Genomic DNA, 14,049 nt, shown 5'->3' with positions numbered 1-14,049 from the left:
GCTTTCAAGGTGTTTCTGCCTAATCAAGTATAAAAAAGTTTGTACATTTTGGAAAAAATAATCAAAAACACTTTAAACTAATTTGAATAATATTTGTTGTTGATCTATATGAGAAAATAGATTTAAAAAGTTCCAATTATGGGCCAAAAATTTACCCCCCCCCTTGTTTCAAACCTAATTTACATCATTAATTGAATTCTGTTGTTTAATTTCAGACTGGTAATGAATTATGAATATGAAATACATGTACCTATAAGATCGAGGCCCATGGGTCACATGTTCACTTGTGAATATTATGCTCAATTTGATGAATACATGGAGGCCCTAGCTATTATGTAAATTATCAAATTATACTGACTTTTTCTTTGGTAAAGCCTAATTTTAGAGGAGTGTGCATTTAGAGGCAAACACCTTAGTGCGGGTATTACTGTCTCATGACAGCATCTAGTTTAAAAAATGCGACACCTCTTACATTTTTTTTTCTTTTCAAGTAAGATTTTGGTACACAAGCAAACTATACTAAGATATACAAAATTCTGTCTGTCCATTTTTGATTTCAGCAGTCATGGTTGCTATGGTTATTACTATAAATAAATTTTCTGTGAGTTCGTTCAGAATGCTTTTACATCTAGTCATGTACTAAGTTAAAGTTATTGAACAATTATTTTGGGTATCACTAGATATTCTGATGGGCGGTGATGAGTTAGCGCTAGTTGGTTGCGCTGAAAAAACTACCAAATTAATGAAAACAAACCTTTCAGAGACTGGTTTCTTGTTTACAATTTTTTTATGAGGTGGGGTGGGGTATGTTAAAATATTTATAATTTTGTATGAAATTACTTGTTTATTAATAGCTATATTCCATACAGTTTATAAATTTTATTTTATTGTAGATGTCCAGCCTTAGTAGACTTGTCCATTTTGTACACATTAGCAATTCCAATTTATGAGGGGATTCTTACCTTGTTTGTCATACTCAACTTTGGACTTGCTACTTTTATGGATCCGGGATATTATCCCAGAGGTAAATTTTGCCGAGTTTTCTTCCTTTCAGCACAACACTTGGTAAAACAAAATTTTGGAAGTTTTTCTAAATTTGTTAAACTAAAACATATATTTAGCAAAATCTGATTCATTCTTAAACCTATGATTGTGCTGGTATTGCTTGTGTATGAGCGGTCATTTTCCAGCATTTTGCAAAGTTAACAATGTTTGACATTTAGAACTAGCATTCTGAGAGTATTGCATAAGCAGTACATGTCCCCTACCGTTCTCCTTTTTCTTTAGGATGTCATTTTATAATATGCAAAAGTTATAAATGTCCAAAGTAAAACTGCTTGATATTAAAATTTAAGTAAAACTGCTTGATATTAAAATTTTGAGATTGTGCATGCCTTAAACCTAAAAAAATAATCCACATAAAGATGAAAATTCAACCCATTATGATTTTTTCAATGTCTTTTTTTTTACGCTTCATATTTACCATGTTGACCTTTGGAATTTAGCGCAGCACAAACCCGATCTTAAAGCATTATGAAAAATTAATATGCCATGATTCTGTCAAAAATCATTGAAGTGAAACGATATTCAAATTTGATCTGTAACTCATCAAGATACACTCACATACCAAAATTCGACTCAACATCTGGAAGTGTTTAGAAATAAAAGTGCAGAAAACCAAGTAGGACAGACTGAGAGACAGACATGGGGACAGACGGACGGAGGGACAGACTCAGAGGAAACCTATAGTCCTCTCCGGATTCCCCGATAGGAGACTAATAAAAAGATATGGATGGACTCCATGGAGAAATACCAAAATTACATGGACATGTGATGTTGTCATGAATCACTTCTTGCCTTCTTCTAGAAGTAGAATGATGCATTTCAAGTAATAATATGCTGTTAATTCATCTTATTCAGGCACTGTTATCTACTTTTCAGCACATGAAGATGAAGTAAAAGATGATGATTTTCGAGCACCCCTATATAAGCCTGTAGAAATAAATGGTATAGCTGTGAGAATGAAGTGGTGTACAACGTGTCAGTTCTACAGACCACCTAGGTGTTCTCATTGTAGTGTGTGTAATAAATGTATAGAGGTAAGAACTCAGGGTGTAATCTCCCATGTCATTTTTTTGGTAGCCTGAACTTGTCAAATTCATCTACCTGACTTTAATACTTCAGTGCCTTAAAAATGATAAATGAATTTGACAATGTTAAAAAATTACTAGTTTGAGGAATCATGAAATTACAGCTGTATATGAAAAAACTGCTAAAATTTTCTTTCATATTTTTAGAATTGAATTGTTATATGTGTTAAGAATTGTAAAATAGAAATATAATTTGCTTTACATTTCAGACATTTGATCACCATTGTCCTTGGGTGAACAACTGTATAGGGCGAAGGAACTACAGATATTTCTTCCTTTTCTTGTGTTCATTATGCATTCACATGATTAGTGTATTTTCATTCTGCTTGCTTTATGTGCTTAGACATAAAGATAATTTGAAAACTGTTGGCAATATAGTAGCGTATCCTTTTTGCAATGAATTCAATCAGAATTTTCCATGTTGATGATGTTTTTTATAATGCATGAATGTCATTGTGATTGTATTAAATTCGAAGTTCTTCAGGAAGTTTTTCGTGTCCTAATTTAACATCAATAGATTGACGTCATTACAAAAATTTGTCTATTGATTTCATATTTGCATAGATTACACCAATATCTTAAATCAATAAGGGACAGTTGTTGTTTGGATTGAACCAGTATTACAAATAAAAGGTGGGGGATTAGTGCATGGCATTAATATTTGAATTTCCTTAATCAGGTTTAGATTAATTGATATGATAATTATTGGATTACTAATTTTCCCTGTGTCAGGATTGACTGGATTTCATGTCGTGTTGGTTTCAAGGGGAAGAACTACAAATGAACAGGTCAGTTTGTCATGCATAAAAAATTTAATGCCAGCACAAACTATAACAGATTTTGACTTATATTGTAAACATTAATATTGCAGGTCACTGGAAGGTTTAAAGGGGGACACAATCCTTTCACCAAGGGATGTTGCTTGAACTGTAAATATACCTTATGTGGTCCTGTGTGGCCTAAGTAAGTATTTTTAGCTCACCTCAACGAAGTTGGGGGAGCTTATGTAATACCCTTGGTGTCGGCGTCCTCGTCGGCGTCGGCGTCCCGGGTTAAGGTTAAGTTTTTTGGAGCAGTTTTCTTTTTAAGTACTTCTATGTCCTATATTGATTAGACATGCATGGAAGATGTTTCTAGTGTGTTTCATTGTACCAGTCAAAGTTTCAGATGCTGCAATTTCAGCAAAGAAATAAGCAGGTTAATGTTTTTGGAGCAGGTTAACATTTTTGGTGCAGTTTTTGGTGTAGTTCTCATTTCCGAGTAACTATAAGCCCTATGTTGACCAAACTTGCATGGATGGTACATCTTAGGATGCACACTACCAGGCTTGCTTAGGATGCTGAATCTTACCTACATTTTCCGCATGAGTGAACAGGTTAATGTTTTTGGTGCAGGTCTCATTTCCAAGTACCTATGAGCACTATAGCGACCAAACTTGCATGGATGATAAATCTAAGGATGCATACTACCAGACTTGCTTCGGATGCTGAATCTTACCTACATTTTCTGGTTGAGTGAACAGGTTAAAGTTTTGGGTGCAGGTCTCATTTCCAAGTTACTTTGAGCCCTATAATGACCAAACTTGCATGGATGGTACATCTTAGGATGCATAGTACCAGACTTGCTTCGGATGCTGAATCTTACCTACATTTTCCGCATGAGTAAACAGGTTTATGTTTTTGGTGCAGGTTTCATTTCCAAGTAACTACGAGCACTATAGTGACCAAACATGCATGGATGATAAATCTAAGGATGCATACTACCAGACTTGCTTCGGATGCTGAATCTGACCTACACTTTGTGGTTGAGTGAACAGGTTAAAGTTTTGGGTGCAGGTTTCATTTCCAAGTTACTATGAGCCCTATAATGACCAAACTTGCATGGATGGTACATCTTAGGATGCATAGTACCAGACTTGCTTCGGATGCTGAATCTTACCTACATTTTCCGCATCAGTGAACAGGTTTATGTTTTTGGTGCAGGTTTCATTTCCAAGTTACTATGAGCCCTATAATGACCAAACTTGCATGGATGGTACATCTTAGGATGCATACTAATGGACTTGCTTCAGATGCTGAATTCGACATACATTTTCCAGATAATGGACACCTCGTAAAAGTTATGGATGCAGGTCTATTACCAAGAAACTATAAGGCTTATATAAGCCAGACTTGCACAAATGATGCATCAAGGGATGAAAACTCTCAAACTTGCTTCAGATGCTGGATTTTAATTACGTTTTCATGATGGAGAACTAGTTTGAAGTTTATATATAGGTCTATTCCAAAGTATAAAATCAAAATTGCATAAATTTTGCATTTTTGGATGTACACTTTTTGTTGGTTAATTGTGTGACTTTGCCTTACTTAAAGACAACATTCATTGAGGTGAGCTCTGTAATCTCTGATTACCTATGTTTTATTGTCAAAACATAATACCAATGCATTTAAATAATGTGATGGGTTTACAAGTCTTCACACATATTAGATATATCCACAAGGTTTGCAAGTAACTCCTGACCAGTTCATGGATATTTATGGTCACAAGGTGATGCAAGACTTAAAAAAAAAGTTTTTGAAACTGAAAATTTACTTTGCAGACATTGTTCTTAAGATCACTGATTTGCTTGTGAGCATTTTCATTGGACAAGTTATGTGGACTATGTCTTAAGATCATTTGTGTATTCTGAAATAATTAAGGAAAAAAAAATACCTACCTACCCACCTGGAAAAAATGTGTGTTGGAGCACTAACAAAAAAAAAATGACCTGGTTCTTAATTTCACTATTTCAGATTATCATCTTATGTGCCTAAACATAGAACGCTGTCAATAGATGCTACAAAAGTGAAGTATACATCAGCCAATAAGGAAATTAAGTTGTACACAGATGCTAGTACTAATGGGGTAAAGAGAAACACAGCAGTAGTGAACCAGAACGTAAGGATTTATTTCAGCAATGTACAGTTCCGAACCCCTCTGTTGTTGTTTTGGAATGTGCCCATTTGTTACAAAATAAAAACTGTGTCTCCGTCATTCCTCATTCAAAATATTTCATATTTCAAGAGCATTATAATTAATAAGTAAATGAAATAAAGATGAAGACTTTTTACACAGTTTTTTTTTTCAAAATTCAAAATTAATTTTGTGTTTTAATTGAATTTTTAATTTAAGTTTGTTACTTACCTAGGTATATATTTCTCAACGGAGAAATACATGTTGTCAACATGTTTCATAATTCTTTTTAAACAGACATGCATCAGTTGTTTTAATTTTATCCTATTTTCAGGAAGGTGATGATACTCTGAAACTATTACATTCAAAAAGAAAAAAAAGTCCAGTATACAATAAAAATGTAACAATGTCTTAATTTCATAAATATAACAATAGGAATGGGTATTTCGTGTACAATGTATTAGAAATTAAATGTGCCATTACTGCCATAAGATTATCAATTACAGAATCTCTTGTACCGGTAGTTCACCTCAGTGTAACCACTAAACTTGCAGTCAGTTTCTTTAGTGGGGGGGGGGGGGGCAAAATTTTGTGTTTTTCTTGCTCAAAGGTATGTAAATAATTTTGGCTGACACACAGTTCAATGACGTCATAAAAGAAAGAGACGTCATCTTTTAGATGAGTTTTCAGTATGTTTAATCAACATTTGATACCAATTCACAGAAGATTTTGAGAAAAACACCAGATAAAGTAGAAAACAGTTATTCTGGTCATTTCATATTTGTTTACTTAGTTTACCAGGTATATACATGTATTTTAATAGATATAAACAGATTCTGAAAGGTTTTATTAAATAGCTTCTGAGTATCAGGCACCTTTGCTGATTTGAATTAAAGTGATATAAATTGTTTTCCATTTTAATTTTAATTTTTTTCTTTTATTTTTCAGTTTCAATCAAATATTTTATTAAATGGATTGGTGGTCTTTATTAATCCATATAGACTCATCTTTCAGTACCTTATTTATAATTTATTTATCGTTACGCATGTTCATTTAACCTGGTTTCAGATGGTACATGACTTGTATCACACATGATTATTATATTTAGGTAACAAATTTTGAACAATTTTTAAAAACTTATTTCTGCTACATTTTATCAAATGCTTCCAAGGTATTAATGCAACTAAGTAATACTTATCTTTTATTTAATCGAATTTATGTATGAAGTATATAAATATTTTTATTGTAAACATTCATATCAGTAATACATTCTTTTATAAATACAGGTACAATAGTTTTGATAAGACAGAAATTTATTTAACTCCTTCTAAGTACACATGTACCCTATATGTGACAGGTTGGTCTTGGTTTTCCATTTAGTCTCTTTGTGGATGTGCACAGTTATTCCCCCTGACACTGTAGTGTATTCTTTAGTTGACCACAGGCCAATTTCTACCAGGAGTTACATTAGAGATGGGCTATTCCATAAACATTCACTGCACCCTGTTCACTAATAAACAAATCCAAGCTTTATTTTTATTCTGTTGGTGTCTGATTTTGATTTTTGTTCACAACTCTCATTTTTTTACCTGTTATTTCCCCATACCTGACATGTATATGGAATAGCCCATAGATACTGATTAGGAATCAAATTTAATCATCTAAATATGGCAATCATCAAAGTTGAGGTAACCATTGTTGCTCACTGCTTGTAGAACTGAAGCCAGTTTTAGCTGCTGCTATTTTGTGATTTAATTTTCACTAGGTTGATTAACAGTTCACAAGGTCATAATTTGCTTCCAAAAATAACTCTGCTTACGTAGAATATTACTATCACATGGAGGCAAAATAGTTAATTGTTTGATTTCATTATGTGAGACATCTTTTCCTGTTTAGTAGTATCAGTACATCCAGGCATGTAATGAGTAGCAAATGTAGAATACAATTTCTTTAATTATGAATATATGGTTAATATTTAGATATACATGTATGTATATACACAAAATTTAAAGAATTTAAAAAAAAAAAAAAAAAAACATCAAAAGGCAATTCTATGAATTTGAAAATATAAGTAGGCAGTCAAGATGTGAAAAAAATGACAGAAAATTAAGACCAAACTCTCATATAATTTTCTGTTTTATTTACAGATATATACATATGTATGCATATATACTATATAACAAATTGCTTGCTCTTATAGAGGAAAAAATATAATGTGTGCATTTTCAAAGTAAGATGTTGGCCAAAACTGCTGATCAACACATGAGTAAAAAAAAATATTACAAAAGCTAGCTTTTTTCAACAACAAGAAAATCTTTGGAGGTTTTGTCGATTTCATTCATTTATAGTGAATATTATTTGATGTAGAAGGTGATGCCATATTTTTAACTTTGAAAACCAAACATTCATATTTATTCTCACTTGTCACCTGTGGAATGTGATGTAGCAATATTTGATTTTTTGCGTTTCAGTTATTCAAGCATGTCATTGAATCTAAACACATCGATTACCAATTTGTTAATTTATAAATTTTCAAATATTACTACATATACATAAATAACTGCAATATACACTATCTCTAGAGCTTTAGTATTAATTTTGAATGCTTACACTATTTATGACAAAGTGCTGTGCTAAAAGATATGGAATTGGCCCCATCTGACCCCAAATTCTACCTGGAAAAAAAGTTTCTAGCTCAAGAAATTGTATGTGTTTTAAAAATTCTGTTAACATTGAAATTCAGAGGATATATCACAAGGTTGAAATTTGAAATACCGTATAAGCAGAATTTTTAGTGAGGATTTAATTTTGGCATTATTAGCGAGGGTGCCAAGATCGCTAAAATTGAATATCGCTAAAAATTTATTGCGCTTTATTTGTAATAGCTTCTTAAGTCAGCTTTTTAAAATCGCAAATTACATCTCGCTAAAAATAAAATACCAATTTTAAGGACAAATTGCTAAATTTGCATCTCGCTAAAATTTCCACTTATACGGTAATTCTAAATGTTTTCATGAATATAAATCAGAATTTGGACATTTGTTGTAACAAACATTGTTAATAAGGTTTCTAACCAAATTTGTCTATGCCTTTAGTCACAAAGTGTTTAATTAAATAATGATAAGCTTTCATTGATTTCTGATCAAAAAACTTGTGTAACATTTTTAGCTCACCTGAGCCGAAGGCTCAAGTGAGCTTTTCTGATCACATTTTGTCCGGCGTCCGTCTGTCTAGCTGTCCGTCTGTCTGTAAACTTTTCACATTTTCGACTTCTTCTCAAGAACCGCTGGGCCAATTTCAACCAAACTTGCCACAAAGTATCCTTGGGTAAAGGGGATTCAAGTTTGTTCAAATGAAGGGCCACGCCCTCATTCAAGGGGAGATAATTGGGAATAAATGAAAATTTGGTGGCATATTTTAAAAATCTTCTTCTCAAGAACTACTGGGACAGGAAAGATGAAACTCATGTGGAATCATCCTCAGGTAGTGTAGATCCAATTTTGTTCAAGTCATGACCCCCGGGGGTAGGGCGGGGCCAAAATGGCCGATCAAAGTTTTACATAGGAATATATAGGAAAAATCTTTAAAAATCTTCTTCTCAAGAACCACTGGGACAGGAAAGATGAAACTCATGTGGAATCATCCTCAGGTAGTGTAGATTCAAGTTTGTTCAAGTCATGACCCCCGGGGTAGGGCGGGGCCAAAATGGTCGATCAAAGTTTTATATAGGAATATAAAGGAAAAATCTTTAAAAATCTTCTTCTCAAGAACCACTGGGACAGGAAAGATGAAACTCATGTGGAATCATCCTCAGGTAGTGTAGATCCAAGTTTGTTCAAGTCATGACCCCCGGGGGTAGGGCTGGGCCAAAATGGCCGATCAAAGTTTTACATAGGAATACATATGGGAAAAATCTTTAAAAATCTTCTTCTCAAGAATCACTGGGCCATAAAAAAGATGAAACTCATGTGGAATCATCCTCAGGTAGTGTAGATTGAAGTTTGTTCAAGTCATGACCCCCGCGGGTAGGGCAGGGCCAAAATGGCCGATCAAAGTTTTACATAGGATTATATAGGAAAAATCTTTAAAAATCTTCTTCTCAAGAACCACTGGGACAGGAAAGATGAAACTCATGTGGAATATCATCCTTAGGTAATGTTGATTGAAGTTTGTTCAAGTAATGACCCCCCGGGGGTAGGGTGGGGCCAAAATGGCCGATCAAAGTTTTACATAGGAATATATAGGAAAAATCTTAAAAAATCTTCTTCTCAAGAACCATTGAAACAGGAAAGATGAAACTCATGTGAAATTATCCTCAGGTAGTGTAGATTCAAGTTTGTTCAAGTCATGACCACGGGGTAAGGGTGTGGCCAAAATGGCCGACCAAAGTTTTACATAGAAATATATAGGGAAAACTTTTTAAATCTTCTTTTCAAGTACTTCAAAGCCAGGATTAGTTATATTTGTATGGAATCATCCTCAGGTAATGTAGATTCTAGTTCGTTCAAATTATGATCCCTTTGGGGTTAAAATTCAATCCCCCCCCCAACTTAAGTTAAATTTCAGGTCTGATCTGATATGTGTTTTTTCCTAGCTGATGTGCTCAGGTGAGCGCTGTGGCCCCTGGGCCTCTTGTTTTTTTTTTTTGAAACAAGGAGATAATTGATGCTTGGCAATTATGTTCTCTTGCCCTGACCACTTTTTATGAAGTAAAAATTGTGATTATATTAAACACTGGACATCATCATGTGTATTTCGGATGATAAACTATTTCATTGATCTAAAAGACCATCCCCCCTCCCCCCTTTTCCCCAAAAATGTGGTCAGAGTGGGCTTTTATCTTGCATTGTCTTTCATTTAGTAAGAATAATTTTAGTTTCTTGGAAAATATTTGGTAATTTTTAGAATAAGCACTTTGTCATAATTTTTTTTCAAAATGTGGAATTTTCAAAGATAAAATGAATTGACAAAAAAAAAAAGACTCAAAATACTTTGAAAATTCTGCATTTTCTGGCACTAATTCTGAGTGTGTCTTTCTGGCTCTCTTGCAGGGTGTAACTACAATCCTGTAGTCCACACATAGGTAACAAGTCTTATATCGCATGGCATACCTCTTCAACCTAACACATACTCATAATCGACCACCAGTCCTTATCAACTGATATTGCCATATGTTGTGGTGTCTTAGCATCAGTATCGTAACTGAAATTGTCTCCCATTTTATTCGTTGTGTAGGCCCCTCGCACTCCACTTTTGTCGGATCACCAAGACGACCTACATAGCCAGGGAAGTAGCCAATCGGAAGGCTCAGAAATCCATGATAATCGGAGGTCTGATTCTTATACAAATCTTTTTGACACTTCACAGTCAAAGCCAGTTTCATCATCATCATCAAGCAATTACCAAGCTGATAGAACTTCTCGTGGACCACCTGTTATTCATCAGCCTCGTGTAGAACAGTCGCCCCAAAGGGGCAGACGGGGAAGATTGCAGGATGGAACAGCTCCCATGGCTCTTCCAGAAGAATCTCTCATGGGGTCCCCTTCAAAATATACTCCCCTTCCCAGAAATATACTAAATAGCCCTGGCACAGACAGGAGTCACAGTGGCCAATCACGTCAAATGACTAGATCTTCACAACCTCAGTATAGTTCCCGAGAATCTCCGGGGTACAATAAGCCCCAGTACTATAGTCAACAGAATGGACACAGGAGGGAGAGAGCGGCCAGTGCAGAGGGCTCTATAGACAGTGTAGATAGGAGACCCTTGATGAACTCCTCTGTGTCCTCTGGATACAACTCCAGATCATTTGACTCCTCCCCCTAGGGAGAAGTCAGACACTACCAAACAATCAGGGAGGGTTCTTTGATGAGGATCCAAGAACTGCTAAGAGACCTATGTCTTTTGTAAAGGCACTGGAAGTGAGCCAGTTAGTTGAACAAAGCCAGCAGGGGATTAAGAACTCTAATGCACAAAGCAAAAAATCTCCTGTGAATGTACAGGGGTCACATCCCCACAAACAAAAGGGAAGGCATCGTGAAAGCAAGAAAAAGAATCTGTATAACGACACAAACTTCGAAGTTTCTGTTTAAAGATGTGATATTTTTATTATTATTTTATGATTCTTTTTTGTTCAGTGAAGATGGCAGAATGTAAAGCAGATCAATTTACTGATCGTGTGAACTAGTCCCAACACTCCTCTTCTGTTGAAAGCCTTTAACAGAACTGAAATTGAGAAATTGTATTTTTGTTGTTGAATTCATATCACATCCATTTTAGAAGAGAACAATTATGTATTTTACAAGGTGATTTTTTTAGAATGTGAATATCAAGTGTTTGAAAGTGCTTCCTTTGTTTTCAAGCTCACAACATTTCATGTGGACCAATGTGCATTATATGCTCTTGTGGCATCAGTAAATAAAGAAATTTTGATTTTTTTTTTAAGAAATGAAAACAAGAGTTCTAAAATAAGATCATACCTTCAAATTTTTACATAATAGGATTAAAAAGAAACTCATTTTTCTTAGAATTTTAGTATAAGTGCATGATTAATAGATTATCCATGGATGCCTGTTTTTGTGTACTTTAAGGTCCACTATAATTTCCAATAAATAACCCCATTTGGTCACTAGACATTTTGGGGTGGTTAGGTGGGCTTGTTGCTTGAGATAAATAAAGGTTGTGTGCTGAGTTTATTTTTGTAGACTTTTTCTTAAATGTGATATCAATTTTAAATTCTATGACATGCAGTTTTATTAAAATATGCTGTTTTATTTTTTTAAGTTGGTGTTTTTAAATAAGCGATGACAAATTTTCTATATGCCTGTATTGCATATATGGCTAATATATGCTTTGAAATATACCTAAATAAAATAAACGTCCTTTAGGTTTTCAATTTTTTTTTCCACAAGGTGTTTTAATCTAAAGATATTTGTACTTTCCTTCTATTTCCCAGCTTGACTAGATTTATCATTTTTAACTTCATTTAAGAAATTTGATAATTATATGTATTATCGGGTATCTGTCATTTTTAAATCAAGAATTTTTTCATAATTCTCATTCAAATTTTTAAAGAACTTTTAAGCTTTATAAGAATACTAGGCTCAGTAAGTGTCCTTGATTTCAGAATCTCAAATGGAATTTAAACACACACAAACACACACACACACACACACAAAATCAATGATTTCGTGATAAATTCCATAATTTATATTTTTGCAGAAAATTGGTTGAAAAAAGTATTTTGCAATCATTGTCAACTGCTTTCTCTTTCTCTCTCTCTCTTCCACAATTTGTATACACTTTTAGCATATGACTAGACACTATAGATGTATTTCACTACAAGTGAATATATGTATTGGACTCAGTGTGCAAAGTATTTTATTGATGCATTGATGTTAAGAAGGGATATTTCATTTCTCTTTCTTTCAGTCACAACCAAGTATAACTATATTGTATTGTTTGTAACATTTAAATCAATAACGTAATAAGAATGGAGGCAACATATCTGTAGCTACTGACATGTTGGTATCTTTTTGTATAAAGTCAATCTAAAGGTGCAGAAAAACATACCACAATACACTCTCTGTACAAATTTAATTGTGATGTGACCATGTATCGCAGGTTGTGTATATGTAGACCATTAATGTGACATACATTTATGAGAAAATTAAAGAAAATATGAGTGGTATCAGGGAAACTGCTTAAAACTGAATGCTGTGTCTTCTAATTGTTTTGTTTTCAATCATTATGAATTACAGGTTGAATTAAGCCAAAATATGTTTGTACTTACTTGTTAATTTCATGTCTATTTGGGGCCTAAGTAAAATTTTTATTGCCCAAATCATGCTTCAATAGACAGGGTATCTATTGTGTAAGTACTAGTACTTGGTGTATATTGGCCAATCTAGGTAACTCTACATTCCTGTTTGTAGAAAAATTAGTAGATTTTATATAATTTAAGTAATGAATTGTATTTCAAATATTTAATTTGAAAATAAATTCTAATAGCAATTGCCCTTTTTGAGGCACTAAAATTCAGTAAGTTAATCAAATCTTTATTGGTCATTTTTGATTACCAACATCCCCATGGTATTTTTTCTTTTATAAACAGTTAAAAAAGTTAACTTGGAGAAACGAAAGAATTCAAAACTTTTTTTTCTTGATAAAACATATTGGAGTATGTTCTTATTCATTGCAAACATTAGTGTGCTTGGACTATTTATTGGTGTTAAGCAGGCACACGTGTCAGTTGCTTGTTTTATACTTTTATCAAGGGTATTATCACAATGTTGTTTTATACAGATGTAATATTAAATATAAATGTAACACAGCAATGTTTGTGATTTTTGTCAAGTCAAATTACAAGTACACAAGATTCCAAAATGGTACATAAAAAAGTGATTAACAATGTACAGTTGAACTTGGATATCTCAGCACTGATATCTTGAATACCATAGTTATGTTGAAGTTATCTATAAGTCCCAAATGCATATTCTTTAAGTATTTTACCCATAATATATTGAATCTTTGGATAATTAACCCAAACTTTTTTCTTTTTCCTTGATTGTGAGATCCACCAATGGCACCTGTCTGTCTCTAAACAATTTTTTCAAAATGCTACTCATCCTACAGTTCAGGTCTGAATTCACTCAATTCAGTATATTTGGCACAGGTAGACTACACTTAGATACATAATTCTGTGTATTGAAGAATGGTGTTTCAGTTGTAACTAAAAATAGAAATTTCCATAAATACTTTCAAATTGCTTCTCCTCCTACAGTTTTGGTCTGATTTTTGTATTACTTGGCTCACAAGTAGACTTTACTAAGAATAGAAATAAGATACATATTAATTGTATTTATTGTATTGCTATGCTTAGTGACTAAAAATCAAAATTTCTGTAAAATTCTCTAAAAATGCTACTCCTGTCCTCCTACAGCTTTAT

The 14,049-nt window shown here is 33.4% G+C and overlaps 1 pseudogene; it reads left to right on the top strand.

Annotated features, from left to right (window-relative positions):
• The first annotated feature begins 885 nt into the window (after positions 1–885).
• LOC134229111 (palmitoyltransferase ZDHHC5-like) lies at positions 886–13,430 on the top strand (annotated as a pseudogene).
• Positions 13,431–14,049: the final 619 nt, after the last annotated feature.

Source organism: Saccostrea cucullata, unplaced genomic scaffold (genome assembly GCF_032062105.1).
Source record: "Saccostrea cucullata isolate Sc308-1 unplaced genomic scaffold, CSIRO_AGI_Scuc_v1 ctg405, whole genome shotgun sequence".
NCBI classification, from domain to species: Eukaryota; Metazoa; Mollusca; class Bivalvia; order Ostreida; family Ostreidae; genus Saccostrea; species Saccostrea cuccullata.
The sequence above is the reverse complement of the archived record's forward strand: the minus strand, read 5'-3'. Positions and strand labels throughout refer to the sequence as shown.